This window comes from Silene latifolia, chromosome 9 (genome assembly GCF_048544455.1).
Source record: "Silene latifolia isolate original U9 population chromosome 9, ASM4854445v1, whole genome shotgun sequence".
Classification (NCBI taxonomy): Eukaryota; Viridiplantae; Streptophyta; class Magnoliopsida; order Caryophyllales; family Caryophyllaceae; genus Silene; species Silene latifolia.
Genome location: NC_133534.1, coordinates 194824118 through 194849919, shown reverse-complemented (window position 1 = coordinate 194849919; position 25802 = coordinate 194824118). Strand labels below are relative to the sequence as shown.

Sequence of the window (25802 nt, the reverse complement as noted above, 5' to 3'; positions counted from 1 at the left end):
TAATTTGATGCAGATAAATACGGCGCAAGCAACTGTATGTGTAATAGCTTCGCAGATAGCTAATTTTGGTGAAAGTTTTATCGGTGCTTTGTTTCAAGAGAAAGACAGATTCCAATAGGTAGGCTACTGATGTTTTTGTGTCTTCAAGTTTTTGATAGTTTTTCACCTTCTTGTAGCCCTCTGAACCTGTCTTCACTTAAATTAATTGTGCCTGATATTTTACTGTTGACCTTAGTCGATTTTCTACACCTTAACTGTTATTGTTATCTGGTGGAGGAGATGATTTGGGATTAATGGGCTAACTTATGTTACTTCGACATAGCTGCCACTGTTGAACGCAACACGGTTTCAGATTGTTGGACACGGCTATTTTGACGAAAAGTTTCATGCTTTTGGCCTAAAATGAACTGTCAAAGTGTCATGTTGTGTCTTGTCAGTGCAACCAAAGTGAAAGTGTGAGAAGAACTATCAAATCCGCCAGCTTAAGAAGTGCGTTGAACTCGGGGTTTGTGACATTTTATGTTTTTTTTTCTTTTTTTTCTCATAAATAAAGTTTGATTAATTCATTTCTTCGGTAGTAATTAAGTTGTGCAAATGTAATGCTTTTTAAAAAGTTAGAGTTGGAATGTAGGTACTCGTATTAATCATTTGTTTATATTTGATTAAAATACTTTTTAGAAAGAATAAAAAGTAGATAAAAAAATGATTGGGACGGAGGAAGTTAAAGTTTTTACTCACAACTTAAACGAGCCCTTATGAATGGAAGACATGTGATAGGTGTTAATTTTATGTAATTGAATGGTATGTGACAAATTTCGCGACTATAAGATGGTGAATGGTTGTTTGGTCATTGTTTATGCAGGATCAAATATTGATGAGTATGCAGCAAAAGCTTGATAATTTATATGAGCAAATGAATTAATTTAAAAGACCAGTCTCAAGCCATGGCTGCTCCATGTGCATCCAAGATTGTGGATTTCTCGTCAGCTGAAGCGTCTTTTTCGTGCAACTCTGATTCTATATGTACTGATTGCTGGTTATGTGATCAACATCGAGCCCAAATAAATCATTTACCGGTAATAAATTTCATTCATTCTCGCTATGTTTGGCTTGTAATGGTTTCTTGGAAAGTAGGTCGCAAAATAGCTGAAGAAACTTTTTATGTCTTATACTCATTATGAGTTATCCGATCACAGACAAAGGTTGCGCATTCCATTGATATTCTCTGTGACATTATTTTCGACGATGACCCTCACAGAAAATGACATTTAAACACGGATACTGAGACTAATAGGAATTAAGAAACCAAATAGATGACTTGAAGTTTCTTTCTTGAGATTACCAGGGTAACTGTAATGTGAAAGGTGCAAGTAAGGATGAGATGTTCAGAAGGAGACTGTCAGACTCAAATGAAACAGAACAAGTGGAGCGCTGTATGTCTGATATTGTAATCATTATCAATATATCCATAGGTAGCATTGTGGTCATCCTGTTGCAGCAAATCCTTCTAAACTGGCAGAGGTAAATGCTCAATATCCCATATACTTATATTTTTTCTTTTAATCATTGTATTATTATCAACAATGTGACTTGTTTTACTCGCCTCCTTCTCATACATTTCGTTGTCATTTGACTTCTCTTGGCAATCATACAATGAAGAGAGAGCTTCCATTGATGACAGTACATTTACAATTGTGGGACTAGTTGAACAAATAAACACCACTAGAGAGATATGACTGACTACTTGTGGTATATATGACTGAGTGAGTTCATAGCACCCTCGAGTTTCTTAGTTTGTAACTTTTCAGAGGTTTTTGGTTTTGTTTCTTATGCGTTTATTTCTCATGACAGTGTTGTAATTGATCACAATAAGGGTTTTGTGGAAGGTGGAAATTGGCCAGTTCTCCCTGTAATGTCTGTTGGCCATGCTTTGCAAGTTTACATCAATGGTCAATTAGCTGGTGAGTGTCCTCATTTGTAATTGGTAGTCAATTAGTCTCTTGAAAGACGCCTCTGTTGGAATATGTGTCCTCCGACAATAATGCGATCACGACTGTTGATCATGATGATCACATGTTTAAGTCTCATTATATAGAATACAATTTGGAAGTAATATTGTTACTGTCAACTGGTCAACATATATCGGTAATGGTTGGCTGACTAGAGTTTGACATTACTGTCGTGCGACGGTGATGATCAGTTGACCCCCTAGGTCATACCTATAGGGCAACACTCTTAATTGATTATTTAATTAATCGTATAATGTTACGAGTTAATTAAATTACTTGAAAATTGACGGACGATTTTTGGAAGAAAAATTTACGTATCAAATTGAAATGTGATTAAATGAGATACGGTCTGAGTAATTGAATTGTATCATTACTCGGATGAAATTATTGTTTAAAGAAACAATCAAAATTGAATGAATTATTATAAATACAATCTGTTGTGATTTATAGATTGGTAAAATATTTTGGCACAAGTAATTGTGAAATTACTAAGTCGATTTTTGTATGTGACGTATTTTTATTAATACGTTGATTTTTAATATGTTAAAAATTACATAACAAATTTATGTGACATAAGACATGTGACATATTGACAATTGACAAAAATAATATGGATTCCATATTATCCCATTGTGCCGAAATAAGGAGGTGGATTAGGATAATATTGTGTTTTATTAAGTTAATGGTAAACACAATGATTACCTATTAATCTAGCCATGCAACCCTATGGTGCATTGTGAAGACAAATGAGTCCATGCATTGGCTCCTCTCCACCTCCTCTTGGCCGGTTTTTTAGAGAGGAAAAACCACTTGGTTTTTCCTCTTATTTTTACATATACACTATAATGTTATGTGTGTATCATTCATTCTTTTCACAATCTAAAAATAAGAGTTTTAGAGAGATAAAAACTCCCATCTTCTTCCTCCCCAAAAACCGAAATATACAAGTGTTTTATAAATATTTTGGTTCAATTTTCTACCTAATTAATATTATACTAGTTCTTGTAATATTAATTAAATTAAGAGAAAGCCTTGGGTATAAAGCTTAGGGAGAGATCCTACACTTGGATCTTGGTTCATCCATAAGGAAAAGCTTAAGAACAAGAGAGAAAGGTGATCTCTTTTGTGCCCAATATAACCGAAATCTTCAATGTAAGGACATGATTTCTCCTCTATTTTTATCTTGTTTGCATGCATAAAATCCGCATTTAATTTTATGACAAATTAATTTCGACATATATGAGTATGTTAGTATGTATATGAATCTACATTTCCTTCAGCCTCATGTTAATATAATGCGAGACTAACCCATTTAACGATAACCCTTGTCTATATACAAGCAATGTACTTAAAGCCCACTTTGATGTCTAAATGGTGTGATATGAGTCCTTTCGTGGTATACAGGCCTTCACGTGCCTTAAATAGGTAGCAGATTACCGGCTCTCATCTTCTGTTCTTTTATGCTATAATCATAACTTAGTTTCTGAATGGCTCTTACTACGACACATCTTCACTAATATTTGGTTTTATGCGGATAAATAAAGACTTAGTAGATGTAGGTTTACAAAAAAACTCTTCCAAACAAGTCTGTGATCAAAAGTTAAGTTGTCATTCTCTTCTGAATGGTTCTTTGGGAGTGCCCCCTCACATTATGACCAACTAATCAAAACAAATATTGTCAACCACTCAACCGTCATAACATGTTTAACCATTGCAACCTTTTCCGGTGGTTGAACAATACTTATACCGCAACCAACACTAACAACTAGCTTGATTTTTAAATAGGATTTTGCCTCTAGTCGAGTTAGGCTTAATTGCGGCCGGAGTTCCGAGGTCACGGCTAATAACGTTCATATCTCCCTAAAACATGCTAGTATGAATTGAAATTTTGAGTAAATTGGTCTTTGGATTGTATGGGCTCTAATAATTTGTTGTTCTATTTTGATATAATATTTGCTCATGCTTTTTTAGGATCTTATTAGTTATTACTTCTGCTCATTTTGTCTCCCTCATGCAAAAGCTTTCGATCAAACCTAGGAGTGATCTATATATAGTGTCTTATGTTTATTTTAATAATATTTAGGTTGTTTTTCTAACTATTAGTTTGCTAAATGTATTATTGGAGATTCAACAATTCAATCTTAATCCTAATTGAGGAGATGAAAGATGTTAAGGAGGTGTGAGCTATTAATTGTTAAGAGAACATCAAATGTTGATTAGTTTATTAACTAAGACGTGTGTGTGATTATTTATACAATTGGATGTATAATTTTGAACATCGACATTATTGTTTTGTGGATGATATGGAAGTTCGTTGATTGGCATTCTTGTGTATGTATTGTTTGTTAATTTCGCTGCTATTTGGCTTGTCAATTCTATAGGGCATTGTTGCCGAAATTTTGGTAGCAAATAATTCTTTTTTAAAAAAAATATATATCTATGGTGGCGGTTCCTAAGTATGAAACGCCATTATTAGTTCACCACTAATGGTGGTTCTTTATCAACAACCGACGTCAGAAATACCTTTAGTGGCGGTTCTTTAACAACAACCAACATTATAGAGAACATGTAATGGCGGGTTGTCGTACAAAGCTATAACTGAAATATCTATAATGGCGGGTTTCAAACAATAACCGCCACTATAGATTAGTTATAGTGGCGGTTCTTGTCTAACAACCGTCGTATTATATAAGCTTATAATGGCGGTTTTGTATAACAACTGTCACTATAAGAGAGCTATAGCGGCGGTTATACATACGCCCACAACCGCCGTAAAGTTTATACGACGCCGTGATAAACGACGCACCCTAAATCTCTAAAAACTGCCACAAAAGGTCATTTATAACCGCCACCATAGGGGGTTTTTATACTAGTGAACAAAGGAAAATGGAAGAATGATGGTTCAAGCTTAACCTCGCAAGTGAACGTGTATAGTTGCACTACATGAGGGTCGAATCACAAGGAGTATGGGAGATTACCAATTGTTATTATTCTTAAGTTTAGCTAAGTCAAAGAAAAAGGATTGGATTGGTAAATTGACAAGGTGAGCTACACTAAATGACTAGCAAATGAAACTAATTAAGGAACAACTAAATTAAAAGAGGAAGCTAATTGGAATAATGTTTTACTCAAGATATGAAAAGACTAGGGCACGATTAGGCTACAAACATTGGTGATTATCATGCTAATTTCGGAGTCATAACTCGGACTCGGAATAATGTTTTACTCAAGATATGAAAAGACTAGGTGTGACACCCTCATTCATTGCGGAAAAGTAAACACATAATTCTAGATAAAAACTGCATGAATATGTTTGTAATAGGTTCATTTGGTTAAAAACCTGTAATTTTTAAAACCGAAAACGAAACCTGAACCTATTATAAAAATATCCAAATGGGAAGGTGTCAAACATGCAAGGTCTAAAATAAATCTCATAAATAAAACATCGTTAAAGTCGCGAAACAAAGTTATACAACCCAAATATGAAAAAGGGAGACATATGTCCCTAAAAAGTATATAACATAAAAAGTGTTTAAGGGTTACAATAAAATAAAGCCAATCTAGGTCCCAAGGTTACTTTGCTCGCTAGCTCGTCCATGTACCCCATATATGCATCACCTACCTGTCAATCGCATTTTATACAAATACGAAAGCCACAGTCAGTGGGGAGTAATTCCGTGTTCTCCCAGCCACGAAATGTCATAATTAATATAACATGTAAACATAAGAATATGAATATGAATAACACATAGCCTTAGCATACAAATGCAAGACAATCATGCTTATCATGTGAACAAGAATATAAACAACACTTAGTCCTAGCATGTGAATACTAGACTGACTCATACTATACTATCATGTGAATCACATAACATGCATCCAGGAATCCAAACCCTATCAACCGTAGCCGGCTTGCATCTCACCTTCTACGACTCATAGGATCATCAAACAAGAAAGGACAATATATCTAGAGACAGGCATAAGTTCTTAGGACAGTCAATAGTCACTTTGTAACTCAAGTCTATACCACAAGGTAAGGTAAACACCCTAGTCCTAAACCTGCGCAGACCTAGCGACATGCGGAAAACTACCGCATCCAAGACCCATGATAACACCACAGGAGTACCCCTAAGGAGTCCACCAAAGGGTTGGCTAGTACTTAAGCTGACCACATACTTCTAAGAGTACGTCAGGAGGTCATGCCCTAACTTGGATATAAACCCACCAAGCTAAGACACAAAGGCTATTAAGCGGTGAACATACACTCGTCAAAGACTATAATGGCCTATTTATGATGAAGGCCGAAATACTCACCTAGGACCTAGTCCCAGCTTGAATACTTTAGCCCACACCACACAAGACAAGTAGGACACCCAATTAACCATAAGATGGGCAAAGAGTCCAAACTTGCACAAACAAATGATCATACATACCCTAGCATATGAAAGGCTACGCAAGAGCATATTCAGCCGACAATCCAACAATATCTCCAATATCAATAATAATCCAAATTCCAGCTAACCAACGGTACCATAATCCATGAGAACAAGCTAAAATGGCAAAGAGGCAACAAGACTCATGCATAAGGCATCCAAAGCATCCAACAACCAACATGTGAAATGATAATTACAAATATCAAGGCATAACGTAAAACATCCAATAACAACCAATCTCACCTCAATGACAAACCCTCGACCCGAGTCCCGCGACGGGTCATTGGTCAAATCGAGGCTGGCCGACTTAAACCTAGTTTGACCAAACTCATTCGGTCAAACTGGCCCAGCTCAGAGTCTTGGCCCATTTTGGCCCAAATCACAACATTCATTACAATATCATTCTCATGCAATATTCCAATTTCTATCATGTGAACACTATCAACATAAAGAAAACATTCCAACTTACAAAATAACTAATTCGACAAAATTCTCGCATAATAAAATAGCATAAATAACCGTCTCACACAAGGGTAAACTTTTCTATAAATTTTTAATCGATAAAACGACGCCATTTACTCATACGGTCTCCGAATTGAGTGATTCAAGTGGCTAAACCACCTAATTTTTCGATGTCGTTCAATCTGTCATATTTTTGGAAACATTGGAAACCGTCTCAGTCCAGTACTGACGCGTTCCAGCCAAAACACGGACTTGTCACAACACATAATTCCTCATCCAAATTTGTTCCAAACAATAATATACAAATGGGTAATATAAATTAAACATAAGCATACTTATCTTACTCCATTCATTCATTTATCGACAAGATCGTCTCAAACAACAACAAACAACAACAACTAACGACAACAAACAACAACAAACAACAAATACAACTACTAATGTGACATTAATTCGTCGAGTGACTCGGAATAGTTAGCTTAAGCTAGAAAAAGAGAACAATAACACTTGAGAAAGAGCCCTAGAAACCGAAATCACTCATCATCTTCTACAATATATGAGTCATCTAACTCATCTCCAAATTCTTCACCTATAAGAACAACAAAAACACAATTATTAAGCTTAAATTCGAAACCCTAAAAGATGAGTCTTAAAACAAAATTGGGGGAAATAAAAATAAAGCTTACTAGGAGATGAGGATTGAAGAGAGGATTCCAAATATATAATTTTTATGAGATTTGGTGGAGAAATGAAGGATTTATGGTGGATTTAGGAATTGTAAGGAGGATTTTTGAGATGAATTTGGTGTTTGATAAAGGAAGAGAGAGAGTGAATTATGGAGGAAATGAAAAATTGAAAGAGGAGGAAAAAGGAGGGAGGTGGCCGGTCAACATGGAGGGAAGGAGGGTCAATTGTTTACGTTTTGGGTTTGTTTCGACGGTAATTAGAAATATTCGTCGAACGCGATTTCCGGGAATATTAAAGTTCTTAAACACGATTTTACTAAAAGATTAAGTACTCATATGCCGAATATCCAAACTCGTTTACCCAACGACCATAAGAAAGGGGAAAATCCCAATTTTACGACTTTTATCCGAAATCTATTTTATCAAAGGAAAAGGTTTAAATATAGTTTAAATCACTTTTAAACATTTCTAAACTATCAAAAAAAATTACATTTCTTCAAAATAAAATAAGATTATATTTTATCAAATAAATTTTATTTCATTAATATTAAATTAAAATAGATTAAAATATTACTTTTAATTTACGGGGTGTTACACTAGGGCACGATTAGGCTACAAACATTCGTCATCTTGGGAATACAAAGCGGGGGAAAACGCCTCTAATTCGCCTATTGACTCCCTCCCGGGCTCACAATAGGACACTAGACCTACCGACTCAACTCCCTCCCGGGCTCATGACTCGGACTCTCCTATACAATACTCTAAGACCCTAGGAACGCGCAACATCCCCAAGGTAGCCGATTAATGCTAGGAGTGATTAACCATACGATAAATTCCCGGCCTTCCGAACCCTTTTCCCAAAGGTGAAGGTCAAACCGGTTCCCAAAGGCACCCTCTTAGGCTCTCCCTCCTGGGTTCAACCCAAATAGGCCAAGGAAGTAAAATGGTGGTTAACCAAGGACCTAACCAATTCCCATTGGTGGACAAGGGTCAACAATCAACCAAAAACCCAAATTACAACATCAACAAAGTAAATCCTAAGGTAAACCCTACCAATTTCCCCTTAATGACTATTTAAATGGAATCAAACATGTTAATCACTCATGTAAGTGCCCAATCGCACCCTAGCAAGGGTACTACTCACAAATCATGGCTTTTAAGACAAGGCAATGAATAAAGGTGGATTCTTTAGGTGTAAACATGATGTGAAATTGGATTCTACAATTAATCATGCAATAATTCAACAAAACTATAATGATAGACACATTAAGCTAAGATGGGTACAGATTAAACCAAAAGACACAATCTTGGACACAAGAAACCCAAAGATTCAATCTTTGGGTGAAAACAACAATAGAGAACAAGGAAAAGATGAACAAGAGAGAGAAAAGCAACAATCACACAACAAGGAGAAGAATTCTAACATAAACAACTCAACAAAACTAATAGAGTAGGCAAATGTAAACAAATGAAACTAAGGAGAGAAATTGTACCAATTCAATAGCAAAGAAAGGAACTTGGATTGAAATAAGAAAGGAGAAATCTTCAATCTTATTACAACCCAATTTCTAGCACTAATAATGAAGTAATTATTGAAGAACTTGTTCTAGTTAAGGAAGGATTAGCAAAATAATTAGGAGAGATTCAAACTTGGTAAGGAAAAATATAGATTTAGGGTTGCGTGTTAAAATGAATTAGGGGCGGGGTATTTATAGTTTTACAAACAAATGGGCCGAAAATTACAAGGAAATAGAAATGCGGGGAAAATAGGTCTCAGCCGGCCGGCCGGCCGCCGGTTCCGGACCGGCACAAATCCCGCTGTAACTTTCAGCCTAAATTTAGTTGCCATGTATGATGAGCGGGTCAACCGGCTGCCGACTCTGAACCGGTTGTCAGGAGGGACTCTCAGCCGGCTGACCGGTTGCCGGCCGAACGGCTGGGAGCCCTTTTTCACCTATCTTCAATCTTCTTTCCCATACTTGTCCTGTGATGTTCTTAGCTAGCTTCTTTAGTCCTATCGGGCCCCAAACCTGCATGAAAAGATATAAACTCGTAGTGCGGGTCTAAAGCTACAAAATGCAAGCTAAAGAGGTCAAAACCGTCTAAATTTAGGACGAAATGCACACGGAAGAAGGGCCAAATGACCACTCATCAAACATCCCCGCACTTAGCTCTTACTCATCCCCGAGTAAGCCTAAAATCTATTTGCAAGGTGCTACTATGGTAAGTTTCAAGAGTGCGTGCACAATATAAGAATCACTCAATTATTCTACTACATAAGCCGATCGAATATTAGCGCACTCAACGCTCTTTCAACTCACGTAGTGGTGCTTATGAGGTAAAACACTACTCATGAGGCAAGTGAGGTCTTGCAAGAAAATGTGATGCATCCAATCATATAAGCATGAAAGCAAGTAATAGTATGCATCTAGCAAAAAATGGTCCACTTTCTCATCTAAGTGGCCGAATTTTCAGCTCAAAAACATGGTCTCGGTCGGTAAATACCGTCTCAGGGTCTCAATGGAGGTGTCAACCCCCTAGGCATGGCCTAGGCAACCCTAATGTGTCCAACAAAGCTCCAGAAATGGATTCTAGAGCGGGAACGGGGAAAGAAGGACTAGACTTTCGAGAATTACAAAGCCAACACAAGATTCAACCAAAAGACCCATGACTAAGGGGAGCTAAGCCAACGACATCCTCACGGTTTTCACTCGTCTCTCATTAGAATTCTGGGTGTTTTTGTACAAAAAGGAACCAAAACACTCTCCTACTCTAACTCGTGAGAACGTGCCCACAATCTAATGTGTAAGACCGTCCTATGTCCAAATGAGATGCAAAATGTAACAATGCACAAATCATGAAATTAGGGTTGTAACGGGGCTAGGGAGTAGGGCAAAATGGGATTGGTGCAAGCACCGTTTGGATATGTGGAGTTCAAATCAAGAATCGTCGACAACCTTGCTAGCATGATCAACATGATAATGAGTGAGTAGTGACCTAGCTAGGGTTAATGGGTAATTAGGGGAAACCAACATGGGGAATGATTCATGCTTAAATTATTATGCTTCCATGATTTATTTGCTTGCTTGTTTTGATCTCAACTCATGCACATGTTATGTTTGATGAAATGTGAGCCTATGAATCCTTGCAATTTTTACCCATCACCTATCTTTTCAATGAGACTTGTAAGACATAAACCAACTCGATTCTCATTAGACCATGCATGTTGTTGAGTAGGGAAGACTAAGTCGACTTGTAGGTGTTGTACAATCTAATCGATTCGGCTCTGGGACCCAAACTTTCCTAGGATTGTAAGATATAACCCAACTCAATCCATCACAACAATAATTGCTTGCTTATAATTTGAGAACATGTTTGTATGATCAATTCCCATGATTCCCCTATGACCCCATGCCACCCTAGTGCTTTTTATCAATTGTTTACAACCCTTTTATTTCATCTTGCTTATTTACTTTCATTGCTATTTAGTTAGTGACCTTCTACATCAACCCAAATTGTGACACCCCTAAGACGCCACTAGTTTCAATAGAAATCTCATCTCAATTTCCGTCCCTTGGGATCCGACCTTTACTTGCCTCTTTACTAATTGTAGAGTTGTTTGTGAAGCTATAAATTATGAACACGAAAAACACCCAACGACAACATCTATTCAATTGTGAACACGAAAAACACCCCCATCAAAAAATGGCGCTGTTGCCGAGGACGGTGTTAACTTGATTTAGATTTTCTTACATTGTTATTAGTTGTGTCTTTCTTTGCCTTGGGGAAGTAAAACTCCTCAAGGTTTGTTCTAATTGTTTTCGAGTTGTTTGATATTTTGCATGTTTAGAAGGTCACAAGGTGATTTGTTACCTTTTGATCGTGAAATTGAAAGAACTTTGACAACCAATAGAAGACTTGCTAGGAGGAATTTGAGAGGTATTACTGAGGTTGTAGATATTCAACCAACTATTGAGTTCATCAACCCTTTTTGCAAGAGAAGGTGAGGAAAACCCATTACAAAATACCCCACAAAATCAACCTACAATGCCTAAGTTTTCATCACATTCCGTACCCACCGAGGAGAACCTACCTAATGGTACTCCCACACCACAACATTTAACCGGAAATTTTATTGCCAAATCCGCCTTTATCCAATTAGTCGAAAGGAGCCAATTTGGGGGGATGCCTAGTGAAGACCCTCATTCTCATATGGAAACCTTTTGTGACTATTGTGATGCGATTTCTCAAACCGGTGTAACTCAAGACCAAATTCGATGGGTCTTATTTCCTTTTTCTCTAATTGGCACCGCGAAACAATGGTTGATAGGCCTTGATAAGGCCACTCTCGGAATAGATTCTTGGAAGAAATTGGCTCTAGCTTTCTACAAAAAATTCTACCCACCGGAAAAGACTAACATGCTAAGAGCTTAAATTACGGGTTTTAAGCAAAGGAATGAAGAATCTTTGTATGAAGCTTGGGAGCGGTTCAAAGGAATTTGTCGCTCATGTCCTCACCATGGACTTAGGGAGTGGTTCTTGGTAAAACAATTTTGGAACGGTTTATATGAAGATTCAAGGAACATTCTCAACATGGGATCAAATGGAATGTTCAACGAAGTTGATGACAATCAAACATGGAACAAGATTGAGGAAATGACGGTCCATAACTCACAATATAGTAGACCTCGCAAGGCTACTAGAGGAGGAAAGCATGAAGTGGACTCCGTTACTCAATTAGGTGCTCAACTTAGTGCTCACATTGACACAATCAGTTTGAAGTTTGAAAAAGCTATGGCTAGACTTGAAGAAGCCTCAAAATCACCAAAGCATCATGTTAATGCCATGACGGCATCCTCATCAATCCCAAGTGGGATATGTGAGAATTGTGGAACTTTGGGACATGACCAAAATGAATGTAGGGGAACAAATGAACAAGTGAATGCTTTCCAAGCATACAAGAGTGGTACCCCTTATTCCAACTATTACAATGAAAACACCAAGTTTCATCCAAATCTCTCATACAAAAGCCAAAATGTTCAAAACCCTCAAACAACATACACCCCACCTCCCATGAGAAACCAAAATCAAAGACCCTTTTACAACCAAAACCAAGGTTACCAAAATCAAAATCCATACAATCACCAAAATGACCAAGGTTTTGATGTTCAAAAAGCGGTCCTCCAAATGCAAAAGAATCAACAAGAGTTTTTTGCCCAAATGCAAAAAAGATAGTCAAGCAAAGGAAACCACCATCAACAACATTCTAGCTCACACCAAGATGTTGGAAACCCAATTGACTCAACTAGCATCCTCAAGCTCACAAAGACAAAAGGGGCAATTACCACCTCAAGGTAATCCCCCAAGACATGAAACGGTTAGTGACATTCACTTGAGAAGTGGTACAAGGTATGAAACACCAAAGAAGCAAGTTGAGGATGAAGTTGTGGAAGCTAGTGATAAGGAAGAAATTGTGCAAAACTCCAAGGATGGAGAATCATCAAAAGAAGAGATTTCAAAGAAAAATGAAGACAAGGTCAAGGAGAAGGAGCCCATTGTGATTAGACTTCATTTTCCAAGTCGTCAAGCCAAGGCCAAATTTGATGACCAACTTGGAAAGTTTATGGAAATTGTGAAGAATTTGGAAGTCTCGATTCCTTTCACGGAATTAATCAATCATGTGCCGGCCTATGCGAAATACATGAAAGACATCTTCACAAAGAAGAAGTCGATCCGGAAACTTGAGACTATCGCCTTCACTAAGGTGAGTAGTGCAATACTTCAAGGGAGTTCACCTCCAAAACTAAAGGATCCGGGAAGCTTCTCAATACCGTGTACCATTGGCGACACCACGATCAACAAAGCCTTATGTGATCTAAGGGCTAGTGTGAGTGTTATGCTGTACTCGGTGAGTAAAAGGTTGGGGATGGGAGAGCTTAAATGCACCAATATCACACTCCAAATGGCCGATAGATCGACGAAGACACCATTAGGGATATGGGATGATGTTCCCGTACGAATTGGGAAGTTTTTCATCCCGGTGGACTTTGTCATTGTTGATATGGAGGAAGATTCCAACATTCCAATCATTCTAGGAAGACCCTTCTTACACACCGCGGGTGCGGTGATTGATGTAAAACATGGAGAGCTCACTCTAGAGGTGGGAGATGAGAGTATAACTTTTAATCTTGACAAAACTATGAGAGCTCCCCGTTTACATGAACCGTGTTTTATGATCGATCATTATAGTCAGAAGGATGAAAGGAAGAAGTCGGAACTCCAATGGAAGAAGAAAATTGAAGACGCTCCATTCAAAGAGCAAGTGAATTATGACAAGGAGAGCTTGCAAAGCTCATCAAAGTCAAGCAAAGAAGAAGAGGATGGCCTTATTGGCCAAGAAAAAGAAATGGGAAAGTTGTCTCCATCAAATCAAGAGATTTTTAATGATCAACTTAATGAAGTTTGTGGTCTTTAGGACGACGAATTTGAAGGGATTTTTAATCCCTACATTGGTAATGCCATCGATCAAGACCGACAACATCTGTTCAATTGTGAACACGAAAAACGTGCCATCAAAAAATGGCGCCGTTGCCGGGGAATGAACAAGGGCCAAGGTCTATTGAAGACCTCTATCATGATAATGAACAAGCATTTGATTACTTTTTCAAGGTGTTGAGCAACATCAACAACACCTTGGACATGCCCCCTTGACATCTCATCAAGAATGAGAGTTTGGTGGAGTCCTCCCTAAACCACCATTTGTAAATATTTCTAACTCCCTAACTCGCATTTCAATTCTTATATTGCATTTTTGTTATTTTTGGATTTTTATACTTTGATCAAGATAATTATCATGTTTGAGAGAAGTGAGGGAGGGACTAACGATTTCAATTAATGTGTAGTGCTTTAGCTTAGTGTGGGGATGGCAATTGCCTAGGCTATCCATGCCTTAGTAGTGCCCCCACAATGAAGAACACGAGATATGAAGAAGAATGGAAGAATGACAAGGGATATGCATTGTACACGGATGGAACTGAATCTGGGTACAAAGGGGTTGAATCCGAGCGGATTCAGGAGAATCCGCCCGTCTTCAGACAATCCGGGCGTGTTGGGTAAAAGACGCACGTCCCTCTGAGCTGAACTTTTGAAATATTTTTGACTGTAAGCGAATCCGGGCGTCCTGCATCCTAATCCGCCCGTCTTCAAAAATTCGCCCGTCCTGAAGGGAAGACGCCCGTCTTCTTGGCTGTGGAAAACAAGAAAAGTCCCTGTAAAGGAATCTGCCCGTCTTCTGCAGAGGACGCCCGTCCCATGTTTGCAAATCCGAGCGTCTTCACTGAAAGACACCCGTATTTAGGCGAGTTTTTCCCAACCTAGAAAAGGCAGAATCCGCCCGTCCCGAGCAGAATCCGCCCGTCTTGCCCCTGCAGTTCAAAATTTTCGGGTTTTATAAACTCCCTCCCATATTCATTTCTTCATTCCTTCATTCATAACACTACTCATAAACTCCAAAACCCTCATCCCCTCCATCACAAAAACAAAATTCCTCAACAACATTCACCAAAATCAAATCAAAACATCCTTTTAACAACAAATCAATCACTCCTTTTTCAATAAAAATCAAAACCAAGCACAAAATCTTCAACCTTTGAGTCGATTTTTGAATTCATAAAGGCAAAGCCTTTCACCTTTAAATCGATTTGGGTGCACTAGAAATTGAAGATTTTTCACTCTTTTCTTGGTTTATTCATCAATGGCAAGGACTAAGGGAGCCACAAAGGCAACAAAGGCAAAGGCACCAAAGGCAAAGACACTTTCATTAAGGCAAAAGAGTCTTCAAGCAAAGAAAGCATTGGCTATGGTGGTAGCAAACCCAAACTTGGAAGTGGAACAACAACAACCTCCCATGGAAGCAACAACATCTACTACTCCAGAAATTGCTCAACTTTCGAACTATCCGGAGGTAATTTTCATTTCCAAATCCCATAGGGACACTTTTGCCAAGTTTGCTAGGAAATCATTTCAATCCACCAAGTTTATTTGTGAAGATACCTTAAATACGTTGGGTGTCCTTGAGCAAACTAGAGTGTGAGGCGAAAGAGGGTGGTCATCTCGTTGATATGCATACTATGATTCACAAGTACAAGTGGGTTGCCCATAACCCTCTTGACACCAAGTATGAATGGCTCACTAGTGAGGCTAGATCTTTCACTTTGCCTTCAATGATTTGTCGATTGAGTGTCCACCGGACCAACTATCTACTTCCCCTTTCAAAAGAGGTCGAGTACATTATCCGACAACAAAAGGGTGAACTTGAAATGCCCTCCTCTTCCATTGTCACACCACCCTACCCTTTCGAGTACCAAGAGTTCAAGCCGGAAGGTGTTGAAGCAAGAAATGATTATTTGACTCTTCTCATGCAAGAGATGCACAAGCAAGCTTTCGAGGATCGGAAAATGCTTAATTAGCTCAATATCCACCCCTCCTACACTTAGCTAGGCAAGGACTACTTGACCCATCATGTCCTTTGCCTAGTTGGGCGGATAGAGAAGTCCTCTTTCCGAGTACATCTAGGGTTTTTCCGGGTGATAATGAGGTTGTTGGTAATGAAGAGGTTGATGATAACACTGATGAGGAAGCAAGTGAAGAAGGAGAAGAGGATGATGAGCAAGGTGAAGAAGCGAGTGAAGAGGGAAGTGGCAATGAGACCACTTCTAATGAGGAAGATGATGATAGTGATGATATGATGGAAGATTAGCAAGCTTTGGAGGCTCCTACCCTCTCAAGGTTTATCTATTCCTCTCTTTGTTTTAATTATTTTTCTTGATCATTGTTGGAATAGTCCTAGCACCATAGAGGACTAACACCTCGGTACTTTTGAGGTGTTCTCATTTTATTGTTCCCACCTTTCAAAATCCAAAATGACAAATTAGTTTCATGCATTGCATAGTGTGTGCATGAACTACACCCATCCTTAGGACATTAGCAATAATGTCTAACTCAGTTTGGGGAAGTCAATGCATACACAACGGGAGGTAATCTAAATTATCCTCTCCGTCATAAACAAAAACCATGGATCATGTAGTGTAGCTTGCATTTAGTGTAGAAATCATGCATCATGTTTGCATAATTTCCCATCATTTTGGCCATTGAGGACAATGCCCATATTAGTGTGGGGATGGGGAATTCTAACTTAACTTTTATTCAAAAATCCAAAAAATTGAAAAATTTCGAAAATCCATAAAAATTTGAAAATTGAAAAACCCAAAAACATGTTTATTTCTTTTGTAGTGTAGTCATGTATATATTGTTGTATATATTGTGTTTTTCTATCCTTGTTCACATTGATTGACTACGCCACATCTGAGACATGAGGATCATGAAGACCGCATGGTATGATCTTTCCAATCTCCTTTTTCCTCTTTATGTTAATGACTATGTGGCTTTATTTTGATTGATGCGGTATAACAATGTGAACTTAGGACTTGCATTTAGTTTATATGTCATATTAGTTGATAGAATCACTTGCATTAGGATGTATATAATAGTTGCATCATGGCATGTAGTTGCATTTAGATAAAAAGTTTTGAAAAAGTGCCTAATTGAGAACTTTGACAAGAGCAACTAAGCCATTACAAATACTTTTTCAACTTAAGACTTTGCGTACTAGAATGGTTGTAAAACACCCTAGATTGTGTCATACTACTGTCTTTTGACCCATGATCCAAAGCCTAGTCAAGGGTTTGCATGTGAGTCACCTATCCAACCCCGTGATGCGATGTGGACTTGGTTAACTTGTCTAGGTGACCTTGATTGACCTTGTGGTAAGGCAACCCAAAAATATTTTCTATCAATAAGCTTGAAGTGCTCATTTCGAAAATTTTGTTATGTGGAAGTAATTTAATGCCAAGGAAACCTAAAATGTTATGAAATGTTGAAATGTTGAGAAATTTAGTTGTTTTGATGGAGGCGTACCCCTTCGATTGTGAATTCGACCGCCCAGAGACAGAGTGACTATCACCCCGAAAAGTTATTGTCTTGAGGTTAACCGGTTGCCCAATAAGCGATTGGCGAAAGCAAAGGACACTAGCCCGGAAGGGACAAACCCCATCTTAAATTTTTGAAATGTGAAAGTTGAATGAGGTCAAATTTTGAATACTAGTCATATCCACCCTTTGTTTATAAAGATTTGAGCATTTCATTCCCAAAAAGCCTTTTTGTCAAGCCAGTTTGTCGAGCTTGGGACGATCCATGACCTTTACTTTCGTAGAGAATTCGAGACTTGTCATGTCATATGCTACTAGCATCATAGGGATCATCATTCCACCACCATCCGATCGCCCTTGACGAAAAAATTTGGAAATTGAGGACGAAAGTAGTCTAGTTTAATACCATTTGGAGGTGATTTAGTGCCATCCTCTTAGCCTTAGTAATTTGTTGAACTAGTATTTGTGAAGGATTATATGCTCTTAAATTTGTTTTCTTTTAGTTGCCTCCGCCACTTGATGAGAAAGTGGCTATTCCTTTTGTAGCTGCATCCATTATTTGATTTTGTGTGCTTAATGTTTGGATGTGTCGCCATTTTGGCAAGACCCACCTTGCCTTGCAAGAAGGCATCCTACCTCATGGTTGTCTTTTTGTGGGTTGAAGGGGCGGAGTGAGACCCGCTAATTGTCTCATATCGGCTATGTTATTAGGTTAGTTTAAATAATGGTCCTAGTCTTTGTCACCTCTTTACTCGGGACGAGCAAAGGTTCGGTTTGGGGATATTTGATGTGACCATAATTAGCGCATATTTAGCCCCCGAATTAGCCTTGTTCCCATGCTTTTAGTGCATATTTGGGTCATTTATTGTCTTTAGTTCTTTATTTTGCATATTCTTTGAGATTTTGATCCCTTGGGAGGAAAGGAGTGCAAATCTTGCATTTTCATGGCAAAACGAGACTAAATTGATTGAATTCAATGACCAAGCATCAAGGAGAGACAAGATTATAAGGCCTTTGTACATATGATAGTAGATGAGCAATGTTGAGAAAGGATCCTTGCATCCCCGAGGAAATCCCCAAGGATTTTATGAAGAAAAGGGAAGAAAAGAAGAAGAAACAATGCTGAGCTACAATCCGTGCGGCTTCTCCACAATCCGCCCGTCCTCCACAAGCACAATCCGTGCGTCTTCCTTCAAAGACGCCCGGACAGCAGCCACAGAATCTGCCCGGATTCCCCTGAAGACGCCTATCTTCCCCTGCCTGAATCCGCCCGTCCCGACTCCAATACGCACGGATTCCAGTACAGCGAAATTTCGTCTTCTCCAAGCTACAAAGAAAGAAGCCCTTCCTTCGAAAAATACCGGCTCCTCCCTGCTCAATCTAAAAAGTGTAATTACTAGTTTAGCCCTTAGTTAACCCTAATGCATCCACCTAATTTCTACTATAAATACCCCATTAGTCTAATTAGAAGAGCATGTTCTTCTTATCAATTATTAGAGTAGTTAATATCAATCAAATCCTTCTTTAGTTTTGTAATCAACAATTAATCAAGTTTTAATACAAGTTTTATTTCCTTAATCTCTCTTTTGTTCATCCTTTATTTTGGGTAATTGAAGATTATTTGGGTTATTATTGGGAGATTGACAACCTCTCAATCAAGCATCAAGTACTTCTTTTATTCTTTGCTTTATTATTGGAATCATTAGTAGGTATAATTCTCTTAATCCCTTTTTAATTATTGTTAATTACTTTCATTTATTCATCATATTTCCTTTTGTTGGTATGATTGACAACCTTGCTAGCATGATCAACATGATAATGAGTGAGTAGTGACCTAGCTAGGGTTAATGGGTAATTAGGGGAAACCAACATGGGGAATGATTCATGCTGAAATTAATATGCTTCCATGATTTATTTGCTTGCTTGTTTTGATCTCAACTCATGCACATGTTATGTTTGATGAAATGTGAGCCTATGAATCCTTGCATTTTTTACCCATCACCTATCTTTTCAATGAGACTTGTAAGACATAAACCAACTCGAGTCTCATTAGACCATGCATGTTGTTGAGTAGGGAAGACTAAGTCGATTTGTAGGTGTTGTACAATCTAATCGATTCGGCTCCGGGACCCAAACTTTCCTAGGATTGTAAGATATAACCTAACTCAATCCATCACAACAATAATTGCTTGCTTATAATTTGAGAACATGTTTGTATGATCAATTCCCATGATTCCCCTATGACCCCATGACACCCTAGTGCTTTTTATCAATTGTTTACAACCCTTTTATTTCATCTTGCTTATTTACTTTCATTGCTATTTAGTTAGTGACCTTCTACATCAACCCAAATTGTGACACCCCTAAGACACCACTAGTTTCAATAGAAATCTCATCTCAATTCTCGTCCCTTGGGATCCGACCTTTACTTGCCTCTTTACTAATTGTAGAGTTGTTTGTGAAGCTATAAATTGTGTTTTGATTCGGACGTGACCCAACGACAACATCTATTCAATTGTGAACACGAAAAACGTCCCATCAACACCACAAGGTACTCTTGACTAGGCCTTGATCCATGGGTCAAAGGATACTAGCATGACACATCCTAGGGTGTTTTACAAGTATTCTAACAAGCAAAGTCTTAAGAAGAAAAAGTATCTACAAGGGCTTATATACACTTGTCAAGCTTCCCAAATAAATTCTTTCGCAAAAATTTTCCTAAATGCAACTATATGCCATGATGCAACTAACATTTATACAACCTAATACATATTCTTCTACCAACTAGTATGCCAAATAATCTAAATGCAATCCTATAATTACATTGTTTATACCGCATCAATCAAAATAAAGCCACATAGTCATTAACATAAAGAGGAAAAAGGAGATTGGAAAGATAATACCATGCGGTCTACAATATCCTCATGTCTCGGATGTGGCGTAGTCGATCAATGTGAAAAAGGATAAACAAACACAATATATACAAAACAATATATACAAGACTACATTACAAAGGAAATGAACATGTTTTTGGATTTTTGGATTTTTCAAATTTTTATGGATTTTGTTTTAATGAAATTAAAAGACATGTTTTTGTATTTTTCAAAAAAATTCAATTTTTATCATTTTTGTTTAAAAAGGCATGTTAGAATTTCCCATCCCCACACTAGTATGGGCATTGTCCTCAATGGCCAATACGATAGGAAATTATGCAAGTTATATGAAAATGCATGATTTCTATTTTTTTTTTTGGTAAAATGTGAGAGTATATTATATATAAAAATATGGAGTCAATTACATACTAGAAAGGCTAAGCACTTCAAAACTTCAAATAAATTTTAAACTTCCTAACCAATCTAGCTCATGTGTAGTCATCCTACTCTTGTCCCTTTCCCTTATTCTCTTCTTCATGTCCTCACTGATCAGTTTAGCCAGGCACATAGGCCTCATCAGAACTTGCTCAAGTCTACATTTGTTCCTTTGCTGCCATACTTGATACAAAATGCTCATAACCAAAGCAATCTTCACCCCTCGCTGAACTTTCAAACCAGGATTATGGACACACCAATGCAAAATGTCAACCTCAGGGAGCTTTAAACCAGTACAATCCATCACAGCCTGTAGAACTCTCCTACTGTAGGCACACGCAAAGAATAAATGCTGTTGCGTCTCTTCTGCTAACCCACAGAGGACACACTGTCCATCAACATCCATCCCAAATCTCATAAGTCTGCTATTTGTATGCAACGAGTTGTGAGCAATGAGCCATCCCAGAAACCTGTGCTTAGGCAAGCTCCAGTTATCCCAAATAGCTTTAGACCACTCCACCTTGGGTTGTGTACCTCTGAGCCACTCATAACAGCCAGCAAGAGTGTACCCAGATGGTTGCACCTGGCATGTCCCCTGCAAATACCCAGCTGCTAGCCTCTGCTTCACTCTGCATATCCTCCTCCACACCCAGCTGGAGTTACTTGTTGGAGCATATTCCTGCCATTCCCTCCCCTTCAGATAGTTAGCATTCACCCATTTCACCCACAAGGACTCCTTGTTTGTAGCTACCCAATTCACAAGTCTTCCAACCATGATTTCTAAGCTAAATGCAAATTATATGACATATAAACAAGAGTGAATGCAAACTAAGCTATGCTGTATGATGCATGATTTTTGTTATGTTGGAGAGAATAATTTAGATTAGCTCCCAATGCATATGCATAAACTTCCCCAAACCAAAATAGACATTATTTCTAATGTCAAAAATTGGGGGAGTTCATGCATAAGGATGCTATGCATGAAACTACAATTGTCATTTTGGATTTTGAATATGGGAAAAATAAAAGAAACACCTCAATGGGACCAAGGTGTGAGTCCTCTAGATGATGCTAGAACTCCAAATTATGATCAAGATAAAAATTATATGAAAAACAAGAGAAATAGACAAACCTTAGAAGAGGTGTAGGAAACTCACAAGGTAATGTGGCATCCTCCCAAGAGCTTGCTAATCCTCAATCTTTGCCCATGGCGTCATCACTATCATCTCCATCATTATCACCAACTTTACTTGAATCATCATCAACCTCCATAGATCTGGAGGCTTCACCACCTTCACTTGAACTTCCTTCTTCTTTCTCACTACCCTCTTCTTCTTCTTCTTCTTCATTTTCTTCACCTTCTTATACACCACTCTCAACAATAACCATCTCCTCTTCACCCAAGCTATCACCTCTAGAAGCACTAGGAAAGAAGGTTTCCTTATCCACCCAACTAGGCAAAGGACAAGATAGGTTAAGAAGTCCTTGCCTAGCAAGATGTAGGAGAGGCGGATATTGTGCTTTATAAGCATTGACTCTATCCTCATAAGCTTGCTTGTTCATTTCTTTCATCAAGAGAGTCAAGTAGTCATTCCCCGCCTTAACATTTTCGGGTTAAAATTCATGGTAGGTGAATGGGTAAGGTGGGGTGATAATGGAGGAGGAGGGCTCGGCAATGTCTTCCCCTTGGTGTTGTATAATATACTCGGCTTCCTTGGAGAGTGGGAGAAGGTAGTTTGGCCTATGAACATTTAATCGGCAAATCTTGCTTGGCAATGTGAAGGATTTAGCATCTTTTGTTAACCACCCAAATTTGTCATCAAGAGTATCATTCGTGACCCATTTGAATTTTTGAACCATGATGGCTAGATCAATGATATAGCCTCCCTTAACCGGTTTATAGGTGCTATCCTTGTTGAAGTTCCGGTTGAACTGTTTTGCCAAATAATTTACCAAACCTCCATTAACAATAAAGGTCGTGCCTTCTTTGCCATGATCGACTTTGAGCCACCTCTCAATCAAAAGTTGAAGAATGTTGTAATTTTTGGTGAACTCTCTTCCAATGTTCAAGGTCGACTCGAGATAAATAAAGTCAAGTTCGGTGAAATGGTTTGTTCCCTTCCTAGCAATCAAAGTATGCCCAACAACCTTGTGCCATACTCTTATGCCCGGATGATGGACAAAAAGAGCACGACAATCATGATAAGATGTAAACTCTCTACCGGTAATAGCTGTTAGAAATCTATATCCTATTACTTGACATATTCATATATGTGTTGATTTAATTTAGTCATAAAATTAAATGTTGATCTTATGCATGCAAACAATAAAGAAAATAAGGAAGAAATCATCAACCCTTACATTGATATTTCGAATTATTGGGCACAAGTAAGATCTCCTTCTTACTTGTTCTTAAGCACTCCAAAATGGAAGAACAAGGATTCAAGTGTAGAATCCCTCCCAAGTATTTATACCCAAGGTAATCTCTTAACAAAATTAATATTATTATTACTAGAACAATATTAATTTACATAAAATGACCCAAAATATTTATTTTGGTTCTCTTAATTTCGGCTAAGAGAACGAAAGAGGAAGAAGAAGTTTTTATCTCTCTAAAAACTCTATTTTTGATTGTTGAATGAATGAATAAATACCCTAACATTTCATGTAGTGTATAAAGTAAGAATTAGAGGAAAACCCCATGGTTTTCTCCTTCTCAAAACCGGGTAGAGGGAGGGGGTCAAAGGGCCAATGCATGAGCAAGGTTGCCTTCACAAAAACAAGTAGGCTTGCATGGCTAGTTTTAGGCAAATATGATTATGTTTACCACTAATATAATTAACATAATAATTTCCTAAAACACCCCATTATTTCGGTCATATTGAGATAAAATGGATTCCATTTAATCTTTGTCAATTTGTCAATTTGTCACATGTCACATGTCACATAAAATTGTTATGTGTTTTTAACATATTAAAAATAAACGCATTAATAAAAATACGTCATATACAAAATCGACTTAGTAATTCATAATTACTTGTGCCAAAATATTTTTCCAATTATAAATCACAACATCTTGTATTTATAATAAATCATTCATTATCAAAGAAAAACACAAAATTAACAAGAGAGATGAGAGAGAAACCTAGAGAGAAAAAAGCTCTAAAATTCATGACCTAAAATTTCCTTCTACCTGCAATAACTATGACGGCGTTCAAAAATTCACAAAATCGCTTTACTCCTTTACGTTCAATCACTAAATCTTCTCCAAATTCAGCTAAAGCTTCAGTAGTGCAATCTCCAACTAATGGTGGTCCTAAAGGTGGTAGCTTTCCTCGTCCTTCACCATCAGATACTGGTAGAACAAGAGCAATGAATGATATTCAGGGTATTCCTGTCCTGTATTTGTCTGAAGGAGAGACAGTTGTAACTGATAGCTGGTCTGTTAGGCATGGTGGAAAGGATATCCCAGTTATGGAACCAATTTTGGAAGAAGAGGACACGTCTGAACTGCTTCAGTTTACAACAGAGAATATCAAACCTGAGGTAGAATTCTGGAACCATTCTGTTATATGTTACATTCTCGGTGCTAACCCACCTTGGGATATCGTTGAGAATTATGTTTACAATGTCTGGGAGCAGTTTGGTATAGATAGGGTTTCGTTCCTTGATAATGGGGTTTTCATTGTTAGATTGTCTAAGAAAACAAGGAAAGATGCTTTACTTCGTTCTGGTTATTATATGTTTGACAATAAACCTGTTATTGTTTAGCCTTGGGTACCAGATATGGAGTTAGTTAAGGAAAAGGTTGCAGTTGTCCCAGTTTGGGTCAAGTTGTATGGTATCCCTCTAAAATTTTGGGGCAATTGTTTATCTAAAATTGCTGGTCTGGTAGGTAAATTTGTTAAAATGGATGGTGACACTCAGGGTAAAATTCGCCTTAGTTATGCTAGGGTTATGGTTGAATTACCTATGGATCAGGAGTTCACTGAAAAGGTTAAATTTTTAGATGAGAATGGTAACTTGGTGACTGTCAAAGTTGAATATGAATGGAGACCTATCTCCTGTTCAAGCTGTAATGGGATTGGGCATAACTCTGCTGAATGTAGGAAGCCTGATAAGAGGGGGCCTAAGGTTCCTTCTATAAAAGCTCCTCCAAAACTGCAGAAAGTTTGGAGGCCATTGCAAAAGGCACTCAAGGAGCCAGAAGATGTTGTTACCCCTCCATCCCTGTTACCTGCCAATTTCCCTCCCTTGGCTATTGTTAGAGCTACACCTGTAGTCAAGGCCACTCCTGCTAAGCACATAATGCATCTGAACAGGCAGGATGGGATTGTTGGAGTCAGATTATCTGGGAAATTCAGTCCATATACATTTGTGGATGCTTTGAGGAGTAACTCTGCTACTCAGGGGGGAGTGGTAGAGAGTGTAAAGGACCCCCCTGACCCTGATATCAATGCATAGTCTGGGGTTTTGGAATGTACGGGGTCTGAATGACCTGAATAAGCAGAAAGTGGTGAAATGGTTTATGCACAATAATGGGGTGGGCTTGTTTGGTTTGCTTGAAACAAAATTGAAACCTGGCAGCCTCTTGAAGAAGAGTACCTCTATTTGTGATGGTTGGAGTGTCTCAACTAACTGCAGTTGGCATAGGGGTGGTAGAATTTGGGTGCTATGGAAGCCTACTTAGTTTGATATTCAGTTCTTATCATATAGTGCACAATATATTCATATGCTGGTTCAATCCCAAACTGATGATAAGAGATTTTATCTCACTGTTATTTATGCTTACAATGATCTTAATGGAAGAATTGATCTGTGGAATTTCTTGAAGAAGTTTTCCGAGGAATGCACTGCTCTCTGGCTTTGGCTAGGAGATTTCAATACTGTCCTCAGTCCAGTTGAAAGATTGGGTGGA

The 25802-nt window shown here is 38.0% G+C and overlaps 1 non-coding gene across 1 annotated transcript; it reads right to left on the bottom strand.

Moving 5' to 3' along the window:
- Nucleotides 1-12009: 12009 nt before the first annotated feature.
- Nucleotides 12010-12116, bottom strand: LOC141604414 (small nucleolar RNA R71). Its single transcript, XR_012526115.1, has one exon. It is a non-coding gene; the product is annotated as a small nucleolar RNA R71 (small nucleolar RNA).
- Nucleotides 12117-25802: the final 13686 nt, after the last annotated feature.